A 26,591-nucleotide genomic window follows, 5' to 3' on the forward strand; every position below is an offset into this window, starting at 1 on the left:
AACCAATGCTTGTCTGTTGGGGTCTTATAAGTTAACAATGCTCAATTATAATAATTATCATAATATTAATGAAATAAATAACATAATTGCACACAGGTGAAAATCGTGATGTAGGTTATTAAAATATCCAACTTAGCCTAAGTTTTAGGTTATACAAGCCAAGTCAATAAACCGAAGGGTAAAAATACCGCGCGAGTTGGCCGTGCGGTTAGGAGCGCGCAGCTGTGAGCTCGCATCGGGGAGATAGTGGGTTTTGAACCCCACTGCCGGCAGCCCTGAAGATGGTTTTCCGTGGTTTCCCATTTTCACACCAGGCAAATGCTGGGGCTGTACCTAAGGCCACGGCCGCTTTGTTCCCATTCCTAGGCCTTTCCTGTCCCATCGTCGCCATAAGACCTATATGTGACGGTGTGATGTAAAGCAAAAAAAAAAAAGTAAAAGTCACGGCACCCAAGGACATTCCTGTATTGAGCGACTAAAATGTCACCAGGACACTTTTCTTTCCTGATATGCTCAGCTTGTTAAAAGCCAAATGTAATTAATGTTATTGGCTTCACGCCCCGCTAACTACTTCTACGATTTTCGGAGACGCCGATGTGCAGGAATTTAGTCCTGCAGGAGTTCTTTTACGTGCCAGTAAATCTACCGACACGAGACTGACGTATTTGAGCACCTTCAACTACCACCGGACTGAACCAGGATCGAACCTGCCAAGTTGGGGTCAGAAGGCCAGCACCTCAACAGTCTGAACCACTCAGCCCGACTTGTGAAAACTAGATGAAGTCATATTTATCTTTATCATGTTTAACTTTTTCCCTCCACAAAGATATTTAATTCTCTTTCATGGGCCCCGGAAGTGGGTAGGCCAGTTGTCCCAACCATAAATATATATATTTTTGGGAATGATAGATTATAGCCCTATAGTACTATGATCTTTCTTTCTTTCTTTCTTTCTTTCTTTCTTTCTTTCTTTCTTTCTTTCTTTCTTTCTTAATCAGTTTATCCTTCAGGGTTGGTTTTCTCTCGGACTCAGCGAGGGATTTCACCTCTACCACTTCAAGGGCAGTGTCCTGGAACGTGAGACTTTGAGTATGGTGATGCAACTGGTGAGGAGGGCCATTACCTCGCCCAGGCGGCCTCACCTGTTATGCTCAACAGGGGCCTTGTTGGAGGATAGGAGGATCGGAAGGGATAGACAAGGAAGAGGGAAGGAAACGGCCGTGGCCTTAGGTGCGTGGAGGAGAAGTAGGAAAATACGAAAAACCACTTCGAGGATGGCTGAGGTGAGATTCGAAACCCTTCTACTCAGTTGACCTCCCGAGGCTGAGTAGACCCCGTTCCAGCCCTCGTACTATTTGTTTTCAACTTTCATGGCAGAGCCGGGAATCGAAACCGGGCCTCCGGGAGTGGCACACATTAACCACTACACCACAGAAGCGGACTAGTACTATAATGCTACCTATATGTTTATTTTAGTGCTGAAATCCGATTTCTTACTTTACTAATGCTGAAAGCCCGAAAATGTAATGCTATTCTTTAATAAGGGAATCAGTCTAGAAGGAAATGTTGAAAGTGATGTGATATCTATCCAGGTTCGTTGTTATCCTAATACTATGGGTTACAGTACATTGCACGTATATAAAAGACGCCACTTACAAACTACTTGTTATCCGCGAATTTCTGCGGCCACAAAAGTCACATTTTTCAAGAATGATGACATCTACACATGGTAGATTGTCTGACTGTGCTGTTTTGAACCTTTCTTCTGTCATTTCGAAGTTATTTGCGATCATGAATAATAAACAATCGGCTTTTAGCAACGGCTGATGCACAACGGCTGGTAGAGCTCCATGCGGTACTGGATCGTGACGTCACAGCGCGCCGCTTACGTCAGAGGCCGTTTCACTCGCCTTGCGGAAAGGCACTATTAAATATTTTTTTAATGGTAGAAAACAAGGCAACATACCACAATGTAATACGTTTACGTACTATTTCATTGGTGTACTTTTCAAAAAAAAAAAAATTGAAAATGATGCATGTTCCCAATTCCGTCTGCATCTGTCCTTGATTGGAGCCATTTCTGACAGGCCCTACGCTTCCTTTTACGTCCACAAGTTGTCCTCACTTCATCATCCCACTGACATGTTCGAATTTCCTATATTTACACACGTTGTTCCTAGGCATTCCCTTACTGTTTCTCATACAGCATCCCTGTATGGCACCCATTCTCTTTCAATATCCTGAAACTGCCTACTACCGAGCTGGATAGCTGCAGTCGCTTAGGTGCGGCCAGTATCCAGTATTCGGGAGATAGTGGGTTCGAACCCCACTGTCGGCAGCCCTCAAGATGGTTTTCCGTGGTTTTCCATTTTCACACCAGGCAAATGTACCTTAATTAAGGTTACGGACGCTTCCTTCCCATTCCTAGCCCTTTCCTGTCCCATCATCCCCATAAGACCTATCTGTGTCGGTGCGACGTAAAGCAACTTACAAAATTTAAAAAACTGCCTACCGTCTATTCTTTGGAACGTATCACTAATCATATCCACGTACTTCAAATTTTTTCGTCGCTTCGTTCTGGTGATCCTATACCCTTACCCAAATGCCAGACAGATTTCACCTTTTATATCCTAGGTGCATTGATAGTTCACTGCAGATCAAATAGTAGTCTATATAATCGAAAAATTCCCGGAAAACTCGTACATAGACTTTCTCAATCCAAAGTCAGTTATGGTATAATATATTATGTATCTGGTTCCTCTACAGTCTAATGTGTAGTAGTAAACACCCAAATGCCTGAAGAAAGATTTCGCCACTGCCAATCCCATACTAGCACACAAGTTCAGTAAACGCTTTCCATTCCTATTTGCTTTCATATCTTCCCATCACTTTCTCATATCCTTCAGTTCTGTTTACCGGGTGACTTGGCCGTGTGGTTAGGGGCGCGCAGCTGTGAGCTTGAATCCGGCAGATAGTGGGTTCGTTCGAGCACCACTGTCGGCAGTCCTGAAGATGGCTTTCCGTGGTTTCACACCAGGAAAATGCTGGGGATGTACCTTAATTAAGGACACGGCCGCTTCCTTCCGACTCCTAGGCCTTCCTTATCTCATCGTCGCCATAAGAGTCTGTGCCGGTGCGACGTAAAAATCAATTCTTCTTCTTCTTTACCCCTTTACCCTCCAGGGTCGGTTTTTTCCTCGGACTCAGCGAGGGATCCCACCTCTACCGCCTCAAGGGCAGTGTCCTGGAGTTTCAGACTCTGGGTCAGGAGATACAACGGGGGAGAATGACAAGTACCTCGCCCAGGCGGCCTCACCTGCTATGCTGAACAGGGACCTTGCGGGGGATGGAAGATTGGAAGGGACAGACAGGGAAGAGGGAAGGGAAGGGCCGTGGCCTTAATTAGGTACCATCCTGGCATTTGCCTGGAGGAGTAGTGGGAAACCAAGGAAAACCACTTCCAGGATGGCTGAGGTGGGAATCGAACCCACCCCAACTCAGTTGACCTCCCGAGGCTGAATGGACGCCGTTCCAGTCCTCGTACCTCTTTTCAAATTTCAAATTTCGTGGCAGAGCCGGGAATCGAACCCGGGCCTCCGTGGGTGGCACCGACACAGATAGGTGAGAACGTTTAGGCCTATATTAAAATCAGGTAGAAAATAGTGTATTGCCATTAGCGTAATAAGTTTTAAAATTTTTGTTCCATTTTTATCTTCACGTTCCCTCAAGTAATAATTTATTTTACCGAAGTGAGTTGGCCGTACGGTTAGGGGCGCGTAGTTGTGAGCTTGCAATCTAGAGATAGTGAGTTGAGCCCCACTGTCGGCAGCCCTCAAGATAGTTGTTCCTGGTTTTCCATTTCCACACCAGGCACGGACGCTTCTTTCCAAATTCTAGCCATTTCCTATCCCATTGTCGCCATAAGATTTATCTGTGTAGGTGCGACGTAAAGCCATTATTAATATACACTGACTGACAGAGCAAATGCAACACCAAGAAGGAGTGGTTCGAGAGGGATGAAAGTTGGAAAAAAAACAGAGACGGCACGGACGAATAATTGATGTTTATTTCAAACCGATATGCAGGTTACACAATGCGCACGGCATCGACTCAGTAGGATGTAGGACCACCGCGAGCGGCGATGCACGCAGAAACACGTCGAGGTACAGAGTCAATAAGAGTGCGGATGGTGTCCTGAGGGATGGTTCTCCATTCTCTGTCAACCATTTGCCACAGTTGGTCGTCCGTACGAGGCTGGAGCAGAGTTTGCAAACGGCGTCCAATGAGATCCCACACGTGTTCGATTGGTGAGAGATCCGGAGAGTACGCTGGCCACGGAAGCATCTGTACACCTCGTAGAGCCTGTTGGGAGATGCGAGCAGTGTGTGGGCGGGCATTATCCTGCTGAAACAGAGCATTGGGCAGCCCCTGAAGGTACGGGAGTGCCACCGGCCGCAGCACATGCTGCACGTAGCGGTGGGCACTTAACGTGCCTTGAATACGCACTAGAGGTGACGTGGAATCATACGCAATAGCGCCCCAAACCATGATGCCGCGTTGTCTAGCGGTAGGGCGCTCCACAGTTACTGCCGGATTTGACCTTTCTCCACGCCGACGCCACACTCGTCTGCGGTAACTATCACTGACAGAACAGAAGCGTGACTCATCGGAGAACACGACGTTCCGCCATTCCCTCATCCAAGTCGCTCTAGCCCGGCACCATGCCAGGCGTGCACGTCTATGCTGTGGAGTCAATGGTAGTCTTCTGAGCAGACGCCGGGAGTGCAGGCCTCCTTCAACCAATCGACGGGAAATTGTTCTGGTCGATATTGGAACAGCCAGGGTGTCTTGCACATGCTGAAGAATGGCGGTTGATGTGGCGTGCGGGGCTGCCACCGCTTGGCGGCGGATGCGCCGATCCTCGCGTGCTGACGTCACTCGGGCTGCGCCTGGACCCCTCGCACGTGCCACATGTCCCTGCGCCAACCATCTTCGCCACAGGCGCTGCACCGTGGACACATCCCTATGGGTATCGGCTGCGATTTGACGAAGCGACCAACCTGCCCTTCTCAGCCCGATCACCATACCCCTCGTAAAGTCGTCTGTCTGCTGGAAATGCCTCCGTTGACGGCGGCCTGGCATTCTTAGCTATACACGTGTCCTGTGGCACACGACAACACGTTCTACAATGACTGTCGGCTGAGAAATCACGGTACGAAGTGGGCCATTCGCCAACGCCGTGTCCCATTTATCGTTCGCTACGTGCGCAGCACAGCGGCGCATTTCACATCATGAGCATACCTCAGTGACGTCAGTCTACCCTGCAATTGGCATAAAGTTCTGACCACTCCTTCTTGGTGTTGCATTTGCTCTGTCAGTCAGTGTACATATATATAAAACACAAAACATATAGCTGCAACTAGACACGAACTCACGTCGTCGAGGTTCACAGATAAATACGACGACCACTCGGCCACCGTTTCGGATACCTGGGTGTTACTCTCCAAATATCCTACGCGTTGCATTGGAATCGGGGATTCATGAATTTTTCTGAAATTATTTGGTTGCGGACCTAACGTCTTTAAGTAAAAGTACTTCGCCTTTGAGTGTTCTATCACCTCCACTTGGTTCGAAGCGGATCCTGCGTCATAAAATTTCAACACTTTTTTTTTTTTTTTTTTCGAAAACGAAAGCGTATTGACCTAAACCCTTCTATGTGAGTTGCTGTTGAATGTTCCCAACAGGTGATTCGGAGCTCGTTGAAATCGGTTGGACGCAAGGTCTGACCTTCCTTATTGGACAATATTCTTGTCCTAACTCCTACAACCGCCAAATCTATCCACATCATTCGCTCATGTACGCGCCTAAGAGAAACTATGTTGCATCATTAGGTGTTCCTATACCACACTCTGCCCTTCCACAGTTAGCACCTTGTAAACGCCTATCCCTTCTCCGACAACTCCCTTTACACGAGCATTATTATTATTATTATTATTATTATTATTATTATTATTATTATTGACTTCAATTATTAGACACCGTAGCCTCCATTGTCCATAAAGAAATTATTTTACTTTGCTCCGTTAATAATTGTGAGCTATTTTAAAACTTAAGTCCATAATTTGGAAAATTTTCGAAATACGACTTCAACTCATCGCCAAGAATTGAGGAGGTAATCAGTAAGCCTAAGTTTGACGAAGGGCATTTTTGAAATAACTGTTAAAATCTTTACGAGTAGCAGTGAGAAAATGGCATGTCATTGTATTTTATTTCATGCGGGAACGTTGATGGGTATTGCAATTTAAAGTTAACAATGCCTTTTAAATACAGGAAATGCATCCGTATCACGCAAGAACGAGTTCGAGTTCTGTGACCGTACCCGGTAGAGCTATACTTTCAAGAAGTAACGTAATCTTTCTGAGTCAGCAGAGGCTACAAGGAGCTATCATTGGTTCACAAGTCCCGATTCTTCGTGTTCCAAAGTAAAAGGAAACTTACGTATGACGGGAATTTAGAGCCTTGTGAGTAAAATAAACTTTCTTCTTTCTTTCTTAATCTGTTTACCCTCCAGGGTTGGTTTTCTCCCTCGGACTCAGCGAGTGATCCCACCTCTACCGCCTCAAGGGCAGTGTCCTGGAGCGTGCGACTATGGGTCTGATAATACAACTGGGAAGGAGGACCAGTACCTCGCCCAGGCGGTCTCACCTGCTGTGCTGAACAAGGGCCTTGTGAGGAGATGGAAAGCTTGGAAGGAATAGACAAGGAAGAGTAGGAAGCGGCCGTGGCCTTAAGTTAGGTACCATCCTGGCATTTGCCTGGAGAAGAAATGGAAAAACCACGGAAAACCGCTTCGAGGATGGCTGAGGTGGGAATTGAACCCACCTCTACTCAGTTGACCTCCTGAGGCTGAGTGTACCCCATTCCAGCCCTCGTACCACTTTTCAAATTTCGTGGAAGAGCCGGGAATCGAACCCGGACCCCCGCGGGTGGCAGCTAATCACGCTAATCAGTACACCACAGAAGCGGACGAGTAAAACACTTGTCTACTTGCACCACCTTTAAAATGTGGTTTTGTATATAAATTGTCGTGCTCCTTAGTTTATCAAAAGTATAGATTGTGGCGTTCCACAAGGCTATCATCTGTGACCTCTAATATTTCGTATCTATGTTAAGGTCATAATGATATTAAAAATAATTTTGAAACAGTCTATATCGAAACTCATTTTTTCAGGATCTGTTTGTGAGTATTGAGAGAAAATATCACTTCCTGTTAAACCGTCTAAATCTTATAAGTAACTAAAGGATATGATATAGAAATTTCAATCACAAAAGCAACAAAATATGGACTTCGTACGAGAAATAGGTACTTGAAATTGAATATTAAGTAAGATTGGTTCACTGCGTTACGGTACGACAAGCGGTGGCTGAAAGCTGTGCACTCCGAAGACAGGCGGGTTCGAATCCTCCATCGGCCATCCTCAAAATGCATGTCCATGGTTCTTCACTTCAGTTCCAGGCAAACGGAGATATGGCACATTTCTGAAGGTGATGGCAGCTTTCTTCCCATTCCTAGTCCGTACAATTACACACACACACACAAAGGCAACTCAACCCCATGGGGAAAGCAGCAACAGAACTGGGGAGCCGAGCGTGTCCGCCGACACTCCCGGCGCTAAGTCATACACTAAAAACTCCTTGTGGTTGGGGGCTGTAGAATGACATCCATGGTATCCCCTGCCTGTCGTATGAGGCGACTAAAACGCTCCTCAGGAGCTCTTAACTTGGGGTGGGGACCACGGGGATCTTAGCTCAGACTTGGTATTGTTTGCACTTACTTGTGCCAGGCTCCTCACTTCCATATGCATATCCTATCACACCTCCCTTGTTTCTTTCAGACCCCGATGGTATTAGAGTAATCGATGCCTAGGAAATCTTTCATTTTAACGCCCTTTGTGGCCTTTGTCTGTCTTTCGAAGTGTCGGATCTCTTCCATTTTTTCTCTCTGATTAGTGATAATTGAAGATGGTTTGCTAGTTGTACTTCCTCTAAAACAATAATCACGATGTCCGACTCGTTGGCTGAATGGTCAGCATACTGGCCTTCGGTTCAGAGGGTCCCGGGTTCGATTCCCGGCCGGGTGGGGATTTTAAACTTCATTGGTTAATTGCAATGGCTCGGGGACTGTCTGTTTGTGCTGTCCCCAACATCCCCGTAACTCACACACCACACATAGCACTACCACAACAACACGCAGTTATCTATATATGGCAGATGCCGCCCACCCTCAACGGAGGGTCTGCCTTACAAGGGTTGCACTCTGGCTAGAAATAGCCACACGAAATTAAATTAATTAATAATCACCACCACCGGGTTTCATTTACAAGCCCTTCGGGGCCCTTGTCTTTCATTGGCCGATACCTTTATTTTCCCTCTGATTATTAGTGTTATATAGAGGTTGGTTGCTAGTTGTACTTCCTCTTAAACAGTAATCACCGCTACCTGTCTTTTCCGTCCGACTCGTTGGCTGAATGGTCAGCGTACTGGCCTTCGGTTCAGAGTGTCCCGGGTTTGATTCCCGGCAGGGTCGGGGAATTTTAACCTTCCTTGGTTAATTCCAGTGGCTCGGGGGCTGGGTGTTTGTGCTGTCCCCAACAACCCTGCAACTCACACATAACACTATCCTCCACCACAATAACACGCAGTTACCTACAAATGGCAGATGCCGCCCACCCTCATCGCAGGGTCTGCGTTACAAGGGCTGCACCCGGCTAGAAATAGCCACACGAAATTATTATTATACCTGTCTTTTCCTCATCTTCATACAGGTGATAACTGCGGATGTTTGAACTCTAAATAAATCAGTGCTGGCACAATTAAAAACTGTTTTTCTAAGTTGTTCGGTCAACTTGTGTGTCCGCCACTCGTTTTCTCGTACCTTGTATCTTCCCTTGAACACCTGTAGAATATGAAACGCCTCATATTACAATTCTTGATCCAGCACAACTGATGTTTATAAGGTAGAGGGGCTAGATTCCGCCCCCGCACCTAATTTCGTTCCCTAGAGATTTCCAGTTTGCACCTAATGTGTAGCCGCGCGCACACGCGTAGCCTCGTCCCGTTGTCTTGTGAGAGTTGGTTGTGTGTATCACGTTTAGTTCCCGTGTACAGGGAGGATTCATTTTTAATCCTGATCTGAGTTAGTGCAGCATTCAAATTAAGTCTGTTATTCCTAGAGTGAGCACTGATATTTGTATGAAATACTCAGTCGTGTGGTGTAGTTCCTGGCGTATAACAGCTACAGTGAGGTGGTTAGGATGAGTTTTTGTAGCGGCTGTTATAATAAATAAGGGAATGTTCGTAATTTCGTCCCCCTTCATTTTGTTTGTTACTTGTGAAGTTTATTATTATTTTCAGATGGGAAAACGCAAGCCGTGGGATAAGAAGGCTATTAAAGCAGTGAGGGACAAGCTAATGGGTTACAAACGTACAAATAAAACGTTTAACATCCCACGAGCAATGCTGAAAGACTTTGTTAAAAAGAATATCAAGAAAACATTTTTCATAAATGGCCTTCAAGTAATTCATTATAAGAAAAGTTTTTGGTAAGGTTAGAAAGGAAATGTGTATTAAAATTAATTGTACTTTTCATAAATTTTGTGGGGGACGAAATTACGAACACCTTCTTGGTAGTTTAGTTTTTGTTGTGTTTATGTAAAATATTGACTACCTTGCGTTATAACAGTTTCATAGTAACTTGCCAGTAAGTGAAGTATAAATTCAGTAATATATTTACCAGTTTCTAGCCTTGACCAAATCTGTTAATGGGACGAGATATTGGCCCCCTACCTTATCAATTTGAGGATAAGCAGTGATTTACCTAGAAAGATCGGATATGAGGATTGCAATGCACAATTATAACATGAAGAGCAAAATTGTCGAATATGCATGAATGAAAGTCTACGATTATAAGACATGATCAGTAATAATAATAATAATAATAATTTCGTGTGGCTATTTCTAGCCGAGTGCAGCCCTTGTAAGGCAGACCCTCCGATGAGGGTGGGCGGCATCTGCCATTTGTAGGTAACTGCGTGATATTGTGCTGGAGGATGGTGTTATGTGTGGTGTGTGAGTTGCAGGGATGTTGGGGACAGCACAAACACCCAGCCCCCGGGCCATTGGAAATAACCAATGGAGGTTAAAATCCCCGACCCGGCCGGGAATCGAACCTGGGACCCTCTGAACCGAAGGCCAGTACGCTGACCATTCGGCTAACGAGTCGGACATGATCAGTAATGAAGAGAAGCTTTGGCCATTACGAAACAGGATGAACGAATATTTACCAAGTTGTGAAGGAATTTGTAAGAAAGACCGCAGGCTACAGCTCGTTAGAGGCTAAAGCGAATAAATACATTGAACTGAAAACAGCTGCCGTAACGGAACTGGCTTAAGATGTTCGCCAAATAGAAAGGTCCAGAATACGACGGTAGAACATTTACTACAGTATAATCCATTGGCGGATCAATCAGTCAATGAAATCACATCAGTCACCACTGATCTGCACTTAGGGCTGCCACGCAGGTGGCACTCTATCAGTTTAGTTAACCTTGTCTTTCCTTAAATGATTTTAAGAAGTTGGAAATGTACCGAACTTTTCCCTTAATATTGTATTTCAATCCCAAACTCCTCGTTCTGTAAATTAATATTTGTCCCAGTTTGTCCTCTTGAATTTCAACTTTACCTTCATAGGCCATCTCTCCACTAACATCTTGGAATATATCACTCAGTCGAGCAGCTGGTCTCCTTACTTCTAAGTCTTTCCAGCCCAAAATTCGCAGTTTTCGTAACACTACTCTTTTGTCGGAAATCGCTCAGAACAAATTTGTGCTGCTTTCCTTTGGATTTCTTGCAATTCTTGTATCACCACATCCTAGTGGAAACATACTACAACCATACTCTAATTGGTGTCTTACCAGACACTTACACCCCATCTCCTTCATATCTTTACAACAAACTCTAAATAGCCTGATAACCATATAACGAGATCTGTAACCTTGATTTACATACTCGTTACTGTGATCACCCTAATGTTATCATTCCCTATATTAACACCTAGGTACTTACAGTTATCCACATGAGGTACCATCACCCCATCGATATAGTAATTAAAATTCAGAGTACGTTTCTTCTTGGCGAAACTTACAGTCCGCCTCTGTGGTGTAGTGGTTAGTATGATTAGCTGCAACCCCCAGAGGCCCGGGTTCGATTCCCGGCTCTGCCACGAAATTTGAAAAGTGGTACGAGGCCTGGAACGGGGTCCACTCAGCCTCGGGAGGTCAACTGAGTAGAGGTGGGTTCGATTCCCACCTCAGCCATCCTGGAAGTTGTTTTCCGTGGTTTCCCACTTCTCCTTCAGGCAAATGCCGGGATGGTACCTAATTTAAGGCCACGGCCGCTTCCTTCCCTCTTCCCTTGTCTATCCCTTCCAATCTCCCCATCCCCCCACAAGGCCCCTGTTCAGCATAACAGGTGAGGTCACCTGGGCGAGGTACTGGTCATCCTCCCCAGTTGTATCCCGATCCAGAGTCTGAAGGTCCAGGACACTGCCCCTGAGGCGGTAGAGGTGGGATCCTTCGCTGAGTCCGAGGAAAAAACCTACGCTGGAGGGTAAACAGATAAAGAAGAAGAAGAAGAAGAAACGTACAACCTTACTATTAGTCCCGTTTACCACTGCCTACTGTCCATCTTACAACATTATCGAGGTCATTTAGCAGTTTCTCACAATCTTGTAACTTATTTATTACTCTAGACTGTATTTATTACTCATCCGCAAAAAGCCTTATCTCTGATTCTTTACTCATTGGAGGAACGTCCGCCTCCAGCTCTGTTGTCGTTAATCTTATAAGATGGAGCAAGAATCTGCAAGTCAACTTCTTGATTTTCATAGAAAGAAACAACAAAACACGTTCACAAATGTCCGTGCTCCCAAACATTGAAGTCATTTTTAGACTAACAGCCGATTTCAGTTTGTCTTTAAGTTATATTTTTCCTTTGCCTGTAACTTCTCAAGTAAAGTAGATGTCAATACCAGGCTGTGTGCATACATATACATGGATACATCTTTATCCTCTATAATTTGGGTCACATCGATGTTTGCTATGCTGAACAAGAGGTGGCTCATTGGGTCCCACTGTAGCACTCCAATTGTTTGCTCACTAGAATCAGATTCTGTTCTGTTGTCATCGATTCGTACTGATATTCCTTATCAGTCTTTTCTATGTAGTTCTGTTGGCCTAATAAAGAATCTAGCTTCTGTGCCATTCATAGCTGTCGGCTATTTGTCTGTCTGCACGTCCAAGGTCTGGAAAAGGCATCCTCTTCACTCAGCCATCATAGTTAAAGGCACTGTTGTGTAACATATTTACTCTGAGCAAAAGGAAACTACACTAAACTACGAAACTCACTCAGTTTTGTGCTCTAGGGTGTTTTAAGTGCCTGGAATTTTCTCGATCATTACAATATGTTTTAAAGTTTACTTTTGACCTTTATTTCTTTGCCTTGCTCTATGAATAACAATAGTATTTCAAGCCTTGCGGTTATATCACCAGATGTCCCGGCAATGCATAATAGATTCATTTCATTTCCTATGGTCTATTTGATATGGGATCACCTCACCTTGAGAGACATGAAAGAAATCGAAAAAGTTAATGCAAAATATTTAGAGAGACCACTTTTCATCACCTTCGAGGCTGGCTTGTGAGTTAACGACAAAGACTTTCTTTATAGAAGTATAGATCCATGATGATGTTATCATCTAATTCACAAAGCGAAGCAATATTGCGAGAGGCGAAAGAGAAGAATAAATTCATTTGGCTGAGGTTCTATTCCACGGCGGCTATGACTTCTGTTGTATGGACACAGTCAAGATTTGAATTAAGACACGCTGTAACACGTTTTGCAGAGATTCGATTTCACACAGAATCTGTAATAACAAGAAGTTTCATGAATCGTCTCCAAAATGTATTAGTCAATGATGTGAACTAATTTGCGACAGATATCACGAATTACAGGGTACAAAGAGGACGCTATCAATAATTAACTATGTAATGATTCACTTAACTTTATTTCGTGGTTTCCATTTGATTGTTATTTTAATATTGTCTTTCTTTCTTTTATATATATAGCTGTTGGCTGTAATATATATAAATAATAATCGATTCATTGTTTGTGTTTAGAGGTTGCCAGTCCCTTATACGAAGATAACCGAGTCGACGGATCAAGACAGATCCCAATACTCAGGCCGTAACATTAAAAAAACATGGCAGCCAAAGTAGCCGGACTGCTGGTATTGGCTAAAGCAGAATATCATGGACTGGTATATATTATACTAATGGCGGTAATTTAACATAATAAATGTAACATTATAGGGAAAATCACTATTGTACGTATGAAAACGCTTTGCCAGCAAGTACCCTTCACATATAATCAACTAGAACCACATATTTCACTAGAATAGATAGACAGTCCCACTGTAAAAGAAAACAACAAACTGATTATTCAGAAATGTCACTTATTCAAATAAGAGCGTTCCCTCTTGGATTTCACTGCACCGGATGTATAGAAATACGTGATAAAACTGTTAAAGTGGTATAATACCATTTTGAATGTTTAAGGAAAAATTACGGTGCGAAATTTCTCAATTTATTCACTCTCATGAGAACAGTGAAAAACATAACTTGTTGCCTTAGTTTCGAAGTGGTGGGCGATTTATAATGTTCAGCACTTAATGAAAGGAAAGTACATCCGAAATAATGACCCTGGTGATGCTAAGCGTTCCTTTCTGGAAACTCTTAAAACATATGATGGCATGTGGCATAGGAGCACCTCACACAATGGTGGTAAACTTCGTGAAGAAACGTTCAGACACTAAATATATAATAGGTCTTTACCCATTGAGGAACATGAATGCAAAAACACTATTGACTAAAGCCATCCATGTCTTTAACCTAAATGAACGAGCTTAAATTTGATGCAGTCTGCTTGATAACAGATAACCACAGCATGAATCGTAATATGTTGATGTTGTAAAACACTGCATTAGAAACCCAGCTAATCCCTCCAAGTCACTATTTATTCCGTGTAACAGTGCACATTTATCAGTTAAGTTTCATTTTCACTATAATTGGCAAGACAATCCACCAAATTTTCCAGCTTGGTCACACTTGTAGGTTTTGTTACATTCTAAAATCCATTGCACGTAATAAATTTCGTGTAAAATAGACTTGTATTTAAGTTACTTCATGTTTTGAAACACATAGACACCAACGGAACATCATCGCATCAAAATTATAATCTAAGTTCTTTTTTCGAAGAACACGAAGAGGTCCACCATTTAGAATTAGAAAAAGTTTTCCCTAACCTCAGCCTTATTCTCAAAATAATGCATGCACACTACTGGTTTGTCATCGACTTCGAATTAGTCACGATGTATATTCCTAATCCATTTCTCTCTTAATGTTTTATTCCTTAGAAAACTTTAGAATAGTTGTATGAGAGGCATTGCCGTAGTTCCAACCCGGTTCACAACACGATCAAAACAAACATTCTCACATTATTGCGTATAAATACACTCCCACACTTATATTCTACAAAGAAGCTAGTAATTGTCGTCATCTTTCGTGAAATTACATCGACTGCATATAAAAACAAGGAAACAACGTTTCGAACATGGTCGGCTACTCGAACCGCCATCTTGGAACTGTCGAGAGTAACATTAAGATCTGAGTACTGGAATAGGTCTTGGACCGATTCAGCACCTAGGGAGCCGAAGTGTCATTAAACGTTCTGCGGACAGTAGTGAACATTTGAAAACGTTGAACAAACAAGTGAGAAGAATTTGTTCAACAAGAATTTATTAACATGGATATGCTTTTGGGCTCGGGATCTATTTGGAATTAGCGCAAGCTTTTTGCGTCGACAAAAAACCGACGCTGTAACCAGGCAACCAGTGTGCGTCATGTGGATGGAAGAACGACGCCATTTTGGTGGACGGAAAGACATGTTTTTGAAAGATGCTGATGTTGGACGTATTAGACTTGTAAAGAGAGGCTGTAAACAAAGCAATGCCGAATATTTGAACGGGAAAACATTCATTAAAATTCTGAATACTGCGGAAGGAAGAGAATATTATTTATGTATTTATTTGTTTATTTTATTATTATTATTATTATTATTATTATTATTATTATTATTATTATTATTACGCTTTTACGGCTGCATTGGACCACTGTAGTCAATTTCTGTCCGGTCTTCTATGATTTATGTTTTTTCCTTTCTGTTCTTCCAGTATTTCTCCATTCTATCTGATCTTCGTTGTCGTTCTTCTGAAAATACTCTTTTAGTTGTTTCACTTTTATCAGTTTGTGGTAGGAATCTAATTTTACTATTCTTCAGTTAATTTATTTTATTTATTCTTTAAATCCTCCAGTGTTATGTCTAACTCTTTCATGTCTTCTTTTATTTATTTTATCCAGACAGGTTGTTGTTTTTGTTTCCAAAGCTTCTCCAAAATTGTGCATATTAACCTGTCTTGAGGTGTTCTCAACAGATGACCAAAGAATGATATTCTCTTCTTTCTTATGAAATCTTTTATAGGTTCTATTTCCTGATATACTGCTGCATTTGGAATGATACGCCATTCACCTTCTTTTTAGTACTCCTCATTAATGCATGTTGTTACTATTTTTCTTTCTATTTTTAAAAAGTTTTCTATGTTATTATTTTACCTTAGTTTAAATAATGTTTCACTTCCATAAGTTATTTCAGGTTGGACTACATTCTTATAATGTTTCAGTTTTGTATTTATTGAAAAACATTTCTTGTTGTATGTATTTCTGGTTACTTTTCGGGCCCTGAATATTTTATTCTTTCTCTCTATCCACGATTTCTTTTTCATTTAAATTGTATTTTATAGTTTCTCCAAGGTATTTGAGTTGTTTTACAATTTCTATTTCATTCCCACATTTCAGAACTCTGTTTATTAGAAGGGGATCTATTGCCAATATTTTAGTTGTTTTTTCAAATGAAATTGTTAATCCTATTTTTTCAGCAATAGTTTGGAGACTTGTGATTTGATTCCGAGTTTCATTATTTATTTATTTATTTATTTATTTATTTATTTATTTATTTATTTATTTATTTATTTATTTATTTATCGTTATCTCCCCTGTGGGCGGAGTGAAAATGTGCATTTGTATTAATTACCTGCTGCTTGCTGATGATGCTTGTTGAAAGAGGCCTAATATCTAGGTCACCGGCCATAATTAATTAATTGTAACAACCAAATAATCTATACTCGTTCTTTCGTCTTCTAAGCTGCATAACATATTATTATTATTAACAAATACATCGCAATTGGGAAATATCTCTGTGGCAATAATCACTTAGAGTAGTGTGATAATAAAGCAAAGTTAAAACATAATACCCAACAACAACAATTACAGAAACAAGAGTGCAAAAAGCAATTCCATGGAAAGAAAATATTACAAGAAATACAACTAGTTTAACGTTCTAAATCCAGCATCATCATATACAAATTTACAAGTACTATTATCTTAGCATTGTAAATACAGCACGTTCATATACAAATTCATACAGAACCTAAATAACTCAGATGCCTGAATACTAAACTAGTGTCCAAAAGTTAAGCATAATCATTGAACGAAGCCATACCGCCTGATAGGAAAGTCAGACGGATTGCTGAACAAACAGAAGCTGAACCACACACCATATGTCACACAACTTGTTCAAAAAGAAACAGTGTCAGAAATGTTCTGATAGCTTTGACAACAACTAACAAAACTAGGCAATGTCTTCCACAACAAAATATGCTGTTAATAGGGTGTATGGTTACCCCTAACGGCCACACATGCTTCGCAGCGACGTGGCATGCTCTCTATCACATGGTCCAAGAACTCATGTGGCAGTCGATCCCATTCCTCCGAAAGGGCAATGCGAAGAAGGTCTTGGAGGGCCCTTGGTGGAGGCTGACGGGATGCAATTCGCTTCCCGAATGCATCCCAGGCATGTTCTATAGGATTCAGATCCGCAGACCTCGCTGGCCAATCCATGTGATGAATGTCTTCACCAGCCAGAAATTCATCCACCAGAGCAGCGCGGTGCGGTCGGGCACTATCATCCATTAAGAGGAAGTCTGGACCAACCGCACCTCTGAAGAGGCGAACATGTGGTTTCAGTACCTCATCCCTGTATCTCTGAGCGTTAACAGTGTTCCTCGGACCACCCATGAAGTTGTGGAGGTCCGTACGGCCATTTAACATGATGCAGTTCCACGATGTTCTTGTGGTTGTATCGGCAACCCGGTTCTCTCCAGATTAATGTGCGACGGGAATCGTTCTGCAAACTGAAGCGGGATTCATCTGTGAAGAACACATGCTTTCATTCATTCATGAATGATGGCTCCACAGTAAACAGGCCCGTCTCTGTGCTGGAGTGAGCGGGACGTACTCTGCTGGACGTCGGGCAAACAGCCCTGCTGTTCTGAGCCTCCGGTACACAGTTTGCCGGGAAAAGGCAACCTCTGGGAGGGCTGCAAGCTCCGCCGACAATTGTCTTGCAAGTGCACTCCGATTTTGTCGGGCAGTTAAGGCCAGATATCGGTCCTGCTGTGGGGAGGTTACCCTTGGTCGACCTGGTACTGGCCTACGACTAACATCTCCTGTGTCTCTAAATCGTCTTCAAAGCCTGGAAATGACACTTTGTGGCACATTCAAGGATACGGCGACTTCGGTCTGTGTCTGGCCTGCTTCCAGGCGGCCGAGTATTCTACCCTGAAAAACGGGGTCCAAATGGCGTCGTTGTGCCATTATGTGGTCACGTTCACCACGAGGCTACACTCCGCACGCTATAACAGGGCGAACACGACTGAGGGAATATGGGGCGCAGGCACTGGCTGTGTTTACCTGCGGTTACGCCGCTAGTCAAAACAGGGAACACTCCTTTCCTATACAGAGCGAACACGTAAGGTTGTTAGGTGCATTTGTCGTGCGATTTGCGGTCTATTTCCTGTTGCCCTGCTTACTCGTAACTTAATGCTTAACTTTTGGACACTAGTGTACAATTACCGGGCGAGTTGGCCGTGCACTTAGGGGTGCGTAGCTGTGAGCTTGCATCCAGGATATGGCGTGGTTTCCCATTTACACACCAGGAAAATGCTGGGACTGTGCATATTTTTTTGCTATTTGCTTTACGTCGCACCGACACACATAGGTCTTTTGGCGCCGATGGGACAGGAAATGGCTAGGAGTGGGAAGGAAGCGGCCTTAAGGTACAGCCCCTTGCCTGGTGTGAAAATGGGAAACCACGGAAAACCATTTTCAGGTCTGCCGATAGTGGAGTTCGGACCTACTATCTCCCGAATACTGGATACTGACCGCACTTAAGCGACTGCAGCTATCGAGCTCGGTGTGCATAAATTAAGGCCACAGCCGGTTCCTTCCTATTCCTAGGCCTTTTCTATCCCAATGTCGCCATAAAACCTATCTGTGTCCGTGCGACATAAAGCAAATAGTATAACCAAAAAAATTAAAAACACATTTACAGTGGGTGTGGGTTGAGTGTTGCATTAAGATATGACACCATCACATAGAAATTTACACACAATTTATAGAATGCTAGAGTGTATTCTTGAAGAATCTTACATTTTTTGGAAAAGGCTCTAAGATACCTAAAGGTAATGCATTCGAATCATCAATTCCCCGATTTACAAACGAATATTTACCGTAGTTACTTAGTTTTCTAGTCTTTTACTTAATGCGGATGATCTCTGCTACTTATGTAAGAGGACTTTCTAGTCGACTGTTAATTAATTAATTAATTTCGTGTGGCTATTTCTAGCCGAGTGCAGCCCTTCTAAGACAGACCCTCCGATGAGGGTGGGCGGCATCTGCCATGTGTAGGTAACTGCGTGTTATTGTGGTGGAGGATAGTGTTATGTGTGGTGTGTGAGTTGCAGGGATATTGGGGACAGCACAAATACCTAGCCCCCGAGCCATTGGAATTAACCAATGAATGTTAAAATCCCCGACCCAGCCGGGAGACGAACCCGGGACCCTGTGAACTGAAGTCCAGTACGCTGACTACTCAGCCAACGAGTCGGACAGTCGACTGTTCATCTCTCCCCAAGTTACGATTCTATGTTTTTCCGTATAGCGCGGAAATTTACATATAACGTTTTTTGTAAATTATCACGACGTATGGCTTGAATTGCCGAAAGCGTATTCAGAGACAAGATTGGCTCCTTAACATTCCAAAACTTCCAAAATCATCAGTATCGAGCGTAAAAAGGCTTGTCAAGAGCGTTTCAAGTTTAAGCCTGTCGAAGCTTGAGTACATCTATTGCCCCAGTGGTGAAAATTATTTGGAACTATTGCTCTTGAAGAGTGTCAATATGGGTTAGTGGCAAGGAATGAAATGTCCGCAATAATATTTCTAACCCATACAGCCTCCGTGGCTCAGGTGGCAGCGTGGTGGGTTCCGTGGTTCATATCCCGTAAGATTTGCGCTGGACAAAGCGGAGGCGGGAGAGGTTTTTCTCCAGGTACTCCGGTTTTCCCTTTGATCTTTCATTCCAGCAACACACTCCAAAATCATTTCATTTCATCTGTCAGTCATTAACGATTGCACCAGAGGAGTGTGCCAAGCTTCGGCAGCCGGCACATTTCCATCCCTGAACCGGTCAAATGACTGAAAACAATCTGAGGATTTTTATTTTCACTGACTAAGCACTTTACCTCGAAAATAGCAATCACGCAGCTTGTACTCTACGCTACGTAGTGGTGTTCAAATATTTTGGTGGGCGTACCCCTAAAGTCCAATTATTTTACCTTCGCACCCCCGAAGTAAGATTATATTGCGATTATATCAGAATAACAAATGGTTCTTGCTGGATGCCAAATAATCTATAATTATAAAAGGAAGTGTTTGTCTGCCTGTGCGCGATGCCCAGCAAAATCTACAGCACGCAGAGATCTGAAATTTTGAACATAGGTAGATGGAAAGGGGTCCGGATGCACCTCGAAGCCGGGATTTTCATTTTCGCTTTCGTTGGCGAGTTATGAACGAAAAACCATCGAAAAACGTTCATTGGGATATGACAATCCAACGTGCTGTCACCAAGATTAAATGCATAGAGTCGCTGTCGCTAGGCAACGTACATAAGATAGGTAGAGAACACAATATTCAAGGAGCCATTTTACGTCCAGGGCGTAGGAAACCGATTTTGGTGTGAGGGCATACGGCACTGTTGATGCTCTGCAATGAACACAGCTCTGAAACCGATGACGAATATTATTGAAGCCACCATCATTACTGAGCATGCTGTAGTATTCGTCGGACTGTAAGTCCATTGAGTAGGAAGCCATTTTCGGTCCACGACACGAGGAGCCATCAGCCCGTAATATTCGTAAGTGTTTGGGTGTATGTGTGCGAAGCCCAGTCAAATCTACGACACACAGAGATCTGAAATTTTGACATAGGACAATCGCTTAAAGTTGTAGGACTCCATCTTCGAACCCGGTGCTTTTGCCGTTGTCAGCTGTACGTAGATTGTTCAAGAGTTCGAAAGGCAAACACAATACACTTTACATCTTACCTCCAAATGGAAGGACATTAATACAGTTTATTCCGAAGCTCTAAGGAAACAATATATTTTGTATTATATAACATGGTCTTTTACATGGTTTTAATATTATTTGTACCATCCATCAACCCGGTATCTTAAGCATTGAAAGTAACAATATAATAAAAATAAAATAATGTATTTCATGCTATTTACGTCAAAACGATGTGAGTTAATAAATATGAAGTTTTAATTTGCTTCTAAATAAATAGTTTAGAAACATCCAACGGTTGAATTAATGAACGCGGGCAAAGCCGCGGGCACATGCTAGTATTGGCTATAATAATAATGGCCAGCCCCGCGGTGTAGGGGTAGCGTGCCTGCCTCTTACCTGGAGGCCGCGGGTTCTATTCCCGGCCACATCAGGGATTTTTACCTGCATCTGAGGGCGGGTTCGAAGTCCACTCAGCCTACGTGATTGCAATTAAGGAGCTATCTGACGGTGAGATAGCGGCCCCGGTCTAGAAAGCCAAGAATAACGGTCGAGAGGATCCGTCCTGCTGACTACACGACACCTCGTAATCTGTAGGCCTTCGGGCTGAGCAACGGTCGCTTGATAGTCCATGGCCCTTCGGGGCCGTTGCGTCATGGGGTTTGGTTTAGAATAATAATAAAAAACAATCAAAGGCATTTAAGTTCACAATTGGGCTTTAGTGAGAATTGATGGTGGAATGAGTTCTTGGTTCAGGGTACTTACATGGGTTACACAAGGCTGTAATCTTTCACCTTTGCTGTTCGTAGTTTACATGGATCAGCTGCTGAAAGGTATAAAATGGCAGGGAGGGATTCAGTTAGGTGGAAATGTAATAAGCAGTCTGGCCTATGCTGACGACTTGGTCTTAATGACAGACTGTGCCGAAAGCCTAATATCTTGAAACTTGAAAATAGGTGCAATGAGTATGGTATGAAAATTAGCCTTTCGAAGGCTAAATTGATGGCAGTAGGTAAGAAATTCAACAGAATTGAATGTCAGATTGGTGATACAAAGCTAGAACAGGTCGATAATTTCAAGTATTTATGTTGTGTGTTCTCCCAGGATGGTAATATAGTAAGTGAGATTGAATCAAGGTGTAGTAAAGCTAATGTAGTGAGCTCGCAGTTGCGATCAACAGTATTCTGTAAGAAGGAAGTCAGCTATCAGAGGAAGCGGTCTATTTTCAGAACAACTTTGCTTTACGGGAGCGAAAGCTGGGTGGACTCAGGATATCTTATTCATAAGTTAGGAGTAACAGACATGAAAGTAGCGAGAATAATCGCTGGTACAAACAGATGGGAACAATGGCAGAAGGGTACTCGGAATGAGGAGATAAAGACTAATTTAGGAATGAACTCGATGGATGAAGCTGTACGCATAAACCGTCTTCGGTGGTGGGGTCATGTGAGACGAATGGAGGAGGATAGGTTACCTAGGAGAATAATGGACTCTGTTATGGAGGGTAAGAGAAGTAGAGGTAGACCAAGACGACGATAGTTAGACTCAGTTTCTAACGATTTAAAGATAAGTGGTATAGAACTAAATGTGGCCACAGCACTAGTTGCAAATAGAGTATTGTGGCGACGTTTAGTAAATTCACAGAGGCTTGCAGACTGAACGCTGAAAGGCATAAGTCTATAATGATTATGTATAATAATAGTGTTCTGTAGCTTATCAGGCTTGCGCACTGAAGCATGAAAGAGTTGTGGCCTGTTCCCCAGTAATAACAATAATATATTATATCGTAGCTGAGCAAAGGAAACCTCGTAACTCCTTCGGAATAAAGATTACAGAAGATCAAAACTGAGCGGCCGGGGAATTGTTCCTGGCATTTTTAGTGCTTAACATTAGCCCAATTATTCGACCATTGAAGTATGCGGCAGGCCTTCACGAGACAGATGGAGAAACGTGCTTTTCTCGTGAGTGGAATTACGAGATTTTCATTGCCTAACAACGAGATATAAAAGAGTATAATTATTAATGCAACAGTTACTATTGTACTATATACACCGCTACTGACATAAACATTGAAGTCAATGAGTGGATTTTGAAACAAAACATAAAACAATGAAGAGCAATGCAGCAGAAGTAACAACTTTTTCGTATCTATTCAGTGGGAGGTAGGCTACAAATTGACACATAGTTTAGAATGAATAGTTCGGAAAGTGGACTCTGTGCACTAGAGATGGCTGAAAAATAACGTAGCAGTTACTTTGTCACAGTTACATGCCTGTCACTGTTACACATGTATTGAGGACAAAAAATAACAGGTTACAGGGTAACTAAAATAGAATAACATACTAGTGAAAACAGTAACTGGGAAGTGGGAACTGTTACTAGTAGCAGCTTACAGAGACAGAATGTGATCTTTAGAGGTTCAGAGAGTACGCATGTCTTCCAAGTTTGAGCGCTTTCATAGGAGATTGCCTTAACCTCTACGTTCCGACGGTCCACATATGTGGACCTCAGTTGTGAGCTAATTTCTCGTGTGTTTTAATGCGGAATTTGTTGTGTAGCCACCGCAATCCTCGTCTGTGGACCTCTTAGTTCACCTTGTTGCCACAGGAACGCTGTGGTACTCCTAACTGTCATGGTAGATTTAAATGTAAAGAGTGGTGCGCGAGAAGATGGCTTCCTCCCTTCATGCTGAAAGTAAGTATATATTTCCCAGTAAATAACTCAGAATCTTGCTAAGCTGATTTTTTTCAGTGTTGTGTAGTATTTGTAGAGTCTGTGAATTATTTCAGTTTATCAATATTGTTAAGTGGTACTGATATTTATCGCATAATGTGATGGTCCTCATACGTGGACCTCAGTTGAGTGTTGTATTATTTTTTCTGTAGGTTTTGATATTGGAGTGATAAGTAATGGCATCACAATTACCGAATGATGCTACAGGAAATACGTTGTTTTATGGCAAAATAACTTACTTTATGTTTCTTCCTTTTTTTACAGAAGGAAGATTTCTTGAGGAAAGAGATATATGGGCTTTTCTGGATGAAAGTGATGCGGATCTGTCCGAGGGCGAGCTTGACGAATTCTCAGTTACTGATGTTACTAACTTTGACTCATCTTCTGTGTACGATAATGACGATGATGTAAATGAAGGTGAAGGTCTTGGAAATGAATGTGTCCTAAATAGAGAAAATGATGTGGTTGGCAACAACGAAGACGAAGGAAACAGATCTATGGAATCGGTGGTATCTCAGGCGCTCACACCTTCAACTACTAAGACCCGCGATATGAAATGGAGAAAGAAATCTATGACTTTACAGGACCCCTGCAATGATGAAGTATTTTTAACAGACCATGACAATGAAAAGGGAATTTTAGATTCATTCTTGGAATACCTACCTCTTAGTTTCTGGGAACAACACGCGGAACAAACTAACCTCTATTCAGTTCAAAAGCGCGACTTGAAATCCGTAAATACTACTAAGGAAGAAATGATGCATTTGGCTGGTGTGCATGTGATGATGGGTGTGCTGGGTTATCCACAAACCAAAATGTACTGGCAACGTGATACTGAGGTGCCGATAATTTCTAAGTGTATGTCCAGGGATCGTTTTTTCGAACTGAGGAATTTTATGCATTTTGTTGACAATCAAGGGAAACATGAGGGACCACTCTGGAAGGTGAAACCATTTCTTGACTGCGTGAAACAAAAATGCATATCTCTCCCACGGTCAAAGCATGTATCACTTGATGAACAGATGGTGCCTTTCTCAGGCAAGTGTGGCTTTAGGCAGTTTGTCCCTTCAAAACCCAACCCATTAGGATTGAAGAATTTCATTTTGGCAGCACCAGATGGATTAGTTTTAGATTTTATGTTTTACACAGGGGCAGGTACAGTATCGATTGAGGACCAAAAAGAATATGGTCTTGGCGGTGCTATTGTCAAGGTTTTGACAGAAAGTATTCCACAAGATAAAACTCATTGTGTTTAGACTGATAGGTTTTTTACCAGTGTAAAATCAGTAGACATGCTACTGCAGAGAAATATATACCAAACAGGGACTGTCATGAAAAACAGGGTGGGATCAGTGTCACAAAAACTGAAAACCGATAAGGAACTGAAAAGGGGAGAATGGGAGGAGTGGGTAAGGGAAGATGAAAAAATGTGCATTGTAAAGTGGAAGGACAACAGAAGTGTTCTTCTTCTGTCTTCATGTGTTGGCAGTGAGCCACCTACAACATGCAAAAGATGGTTGAAGGAGGAAAAGAAAAAGGTTATTATTCCTCAGCCATTGATTGTTAAATACTACAATGAAAAAATGGGTGGAGTAGACCTTTGTGATAGATTCATGTCATACTATAGGTGTTACATTCGTACCAACAAATGGCCAGTGCGTATGTTCAACCACTTTGTTGATCTTATAATTGTTAATTGTTGGATAATGTATCACAGATGGTGTGCAGGTAGTGGTATTATTAGACAAAAACGACTCTCATTAATGGATTACAAAATGCACGTAGGAAAGGCATTGATAAATTTTAAGGACATTGGTTACATAAACATTAAGAAACGAGGACGGCCTCCCTCAGCATCCACCAACCCTGTTGACGAAGATGATGACTCCGAGGATGACATGGACAAACAAGGTACGGTGAAAGTGCGAAGAGTTCAGAGCCAACCCATTCCAGAGGTTCGTTTTGACAATATAGGCCACTTACCAAAATTTGTTGATGCAAAGAATGCCTCGAAATGCAGAAGGCCTGGATGTCGTTCCAAAAAGAGGGTAGTCTGTACAAAATGTGGTATGTACCTTTGCGCTCTAAAAAACAACTGCTTTTGGCATTATCACACCAAGTAATGAGTAGAATGACTTGTGTAGTGAGAAATTGTTCAATTATGTGTATATTTAGTTTCTATGTATGCATAGAGTTCCTATATTATGATGAGAGTGTTTTAGAATAGGTTTTGGTTATTTTATGTTAGTAATACACAGTTTCCATGTTACGAGAGTGTTTTAAAATAGGTTTTGGGTTTTTTAAGTAATTAAAGTACATAATTGGAATAAAAACGCATATAGTTTCCAAAAAACCCATCTGCTAAATCAAGAGAAGTGTAATCCATAATGTGTTAACAAAGACCTGAGGTCCACATATGAGGACCCTCAGTTATGCCCTTTGGGCACGTTACGAAGAAAAATTTTATTGCATGGTTTGCTTACTAGTGACCCATATTCTCAAAAATGGCATGTATAAAAATTCTGTTTCCGGAGTATTCAGTCCGGGATTGAAGAGGTTAAGTCAAATACATAATAATAATATACTCTATAGTGTATTTGTTTAAGTTGCTGCTGTCATCTGGTAACTAAAGTGTAAAGTGTTATGACATATTCAACTGCTCAGGGGTAATCGTTGACTCGGACATCCCGCAGGGCTGCCTACATTTCACCCGTATAATTTTTCTTGCACCAAAAATAAATCAGTATGCTAACTTTCCATATTGATATTATAGATAACATAACATTACTTCATTTTACTTAATCGATCCTCATATACCGGTTTGTGTCGAGGTTTGGCTGCCAGATCATCATGTTTCCATGTCTTCTATCCTTGACCGGGGCATTGTCAAACTCACTCCTCTAGATTTCAGAAAAGACGCTATGTTCTCTTCTCATTTCATCCGTTGTCTGCCTCTCGTTAACTTTATGGAAAATAAGAATGCGTGTTTTGCTGCACCGACTTTCAACAATGTAGTGATGCGTGCGCGCGTGTGCGATTGAATGAATAGGACTTCGCAACACAGCTGTAAGGAGACAACCTTGAAGGCGTGACGAGGCTGTGATCAATAAAAGGTGAATAACGTTGGACGTTAGTTTTAACTGTTACTTTTCACAGTTATTTTATTGTGACAGTGACAGATGTAGTAATTACACAAAAATAAGCGTTTGTCACACCTCTACACTGTAG

At 42.3% G+C, this 26,591-nt stretch overlaps 1 protein-coding gene and 1 pseudogene across 3 annotated transcripts in view; both read left to right on the forward strand.

Annotated features, from left to right (window-relative positions):
* LOC136886402 (alpha-tocopherol transfer protein-like) overlaps positions 1-26,591 on the forward strand; it is a 218,573-nt gene that overhangs the window by 3,950 nt on the left and 188,032 nt on the right. The gene's annotated exons all lie outside the window — the stretch shown is intronic.
* LOC137503367 (piggyBac transposable element-derived protein 3-like) lies at positions 24,119-25,486 on the forward strand (annotated as a pseudogene).

This window comes from Anabrus simplex, chromosome X, assembly GCF_040414725.1.
Source record: "Anabrus simplex isolate iqAnaSimp1 chromosome X, ASM4041472v1, whole genome shotgun sequence".
Lineage (NCBI taxonomy): Eukaryota > Metazoa > Arthropoda > Insecta > Orthoptera > Tettigoniidae > Anabrus > Anabrus simplex.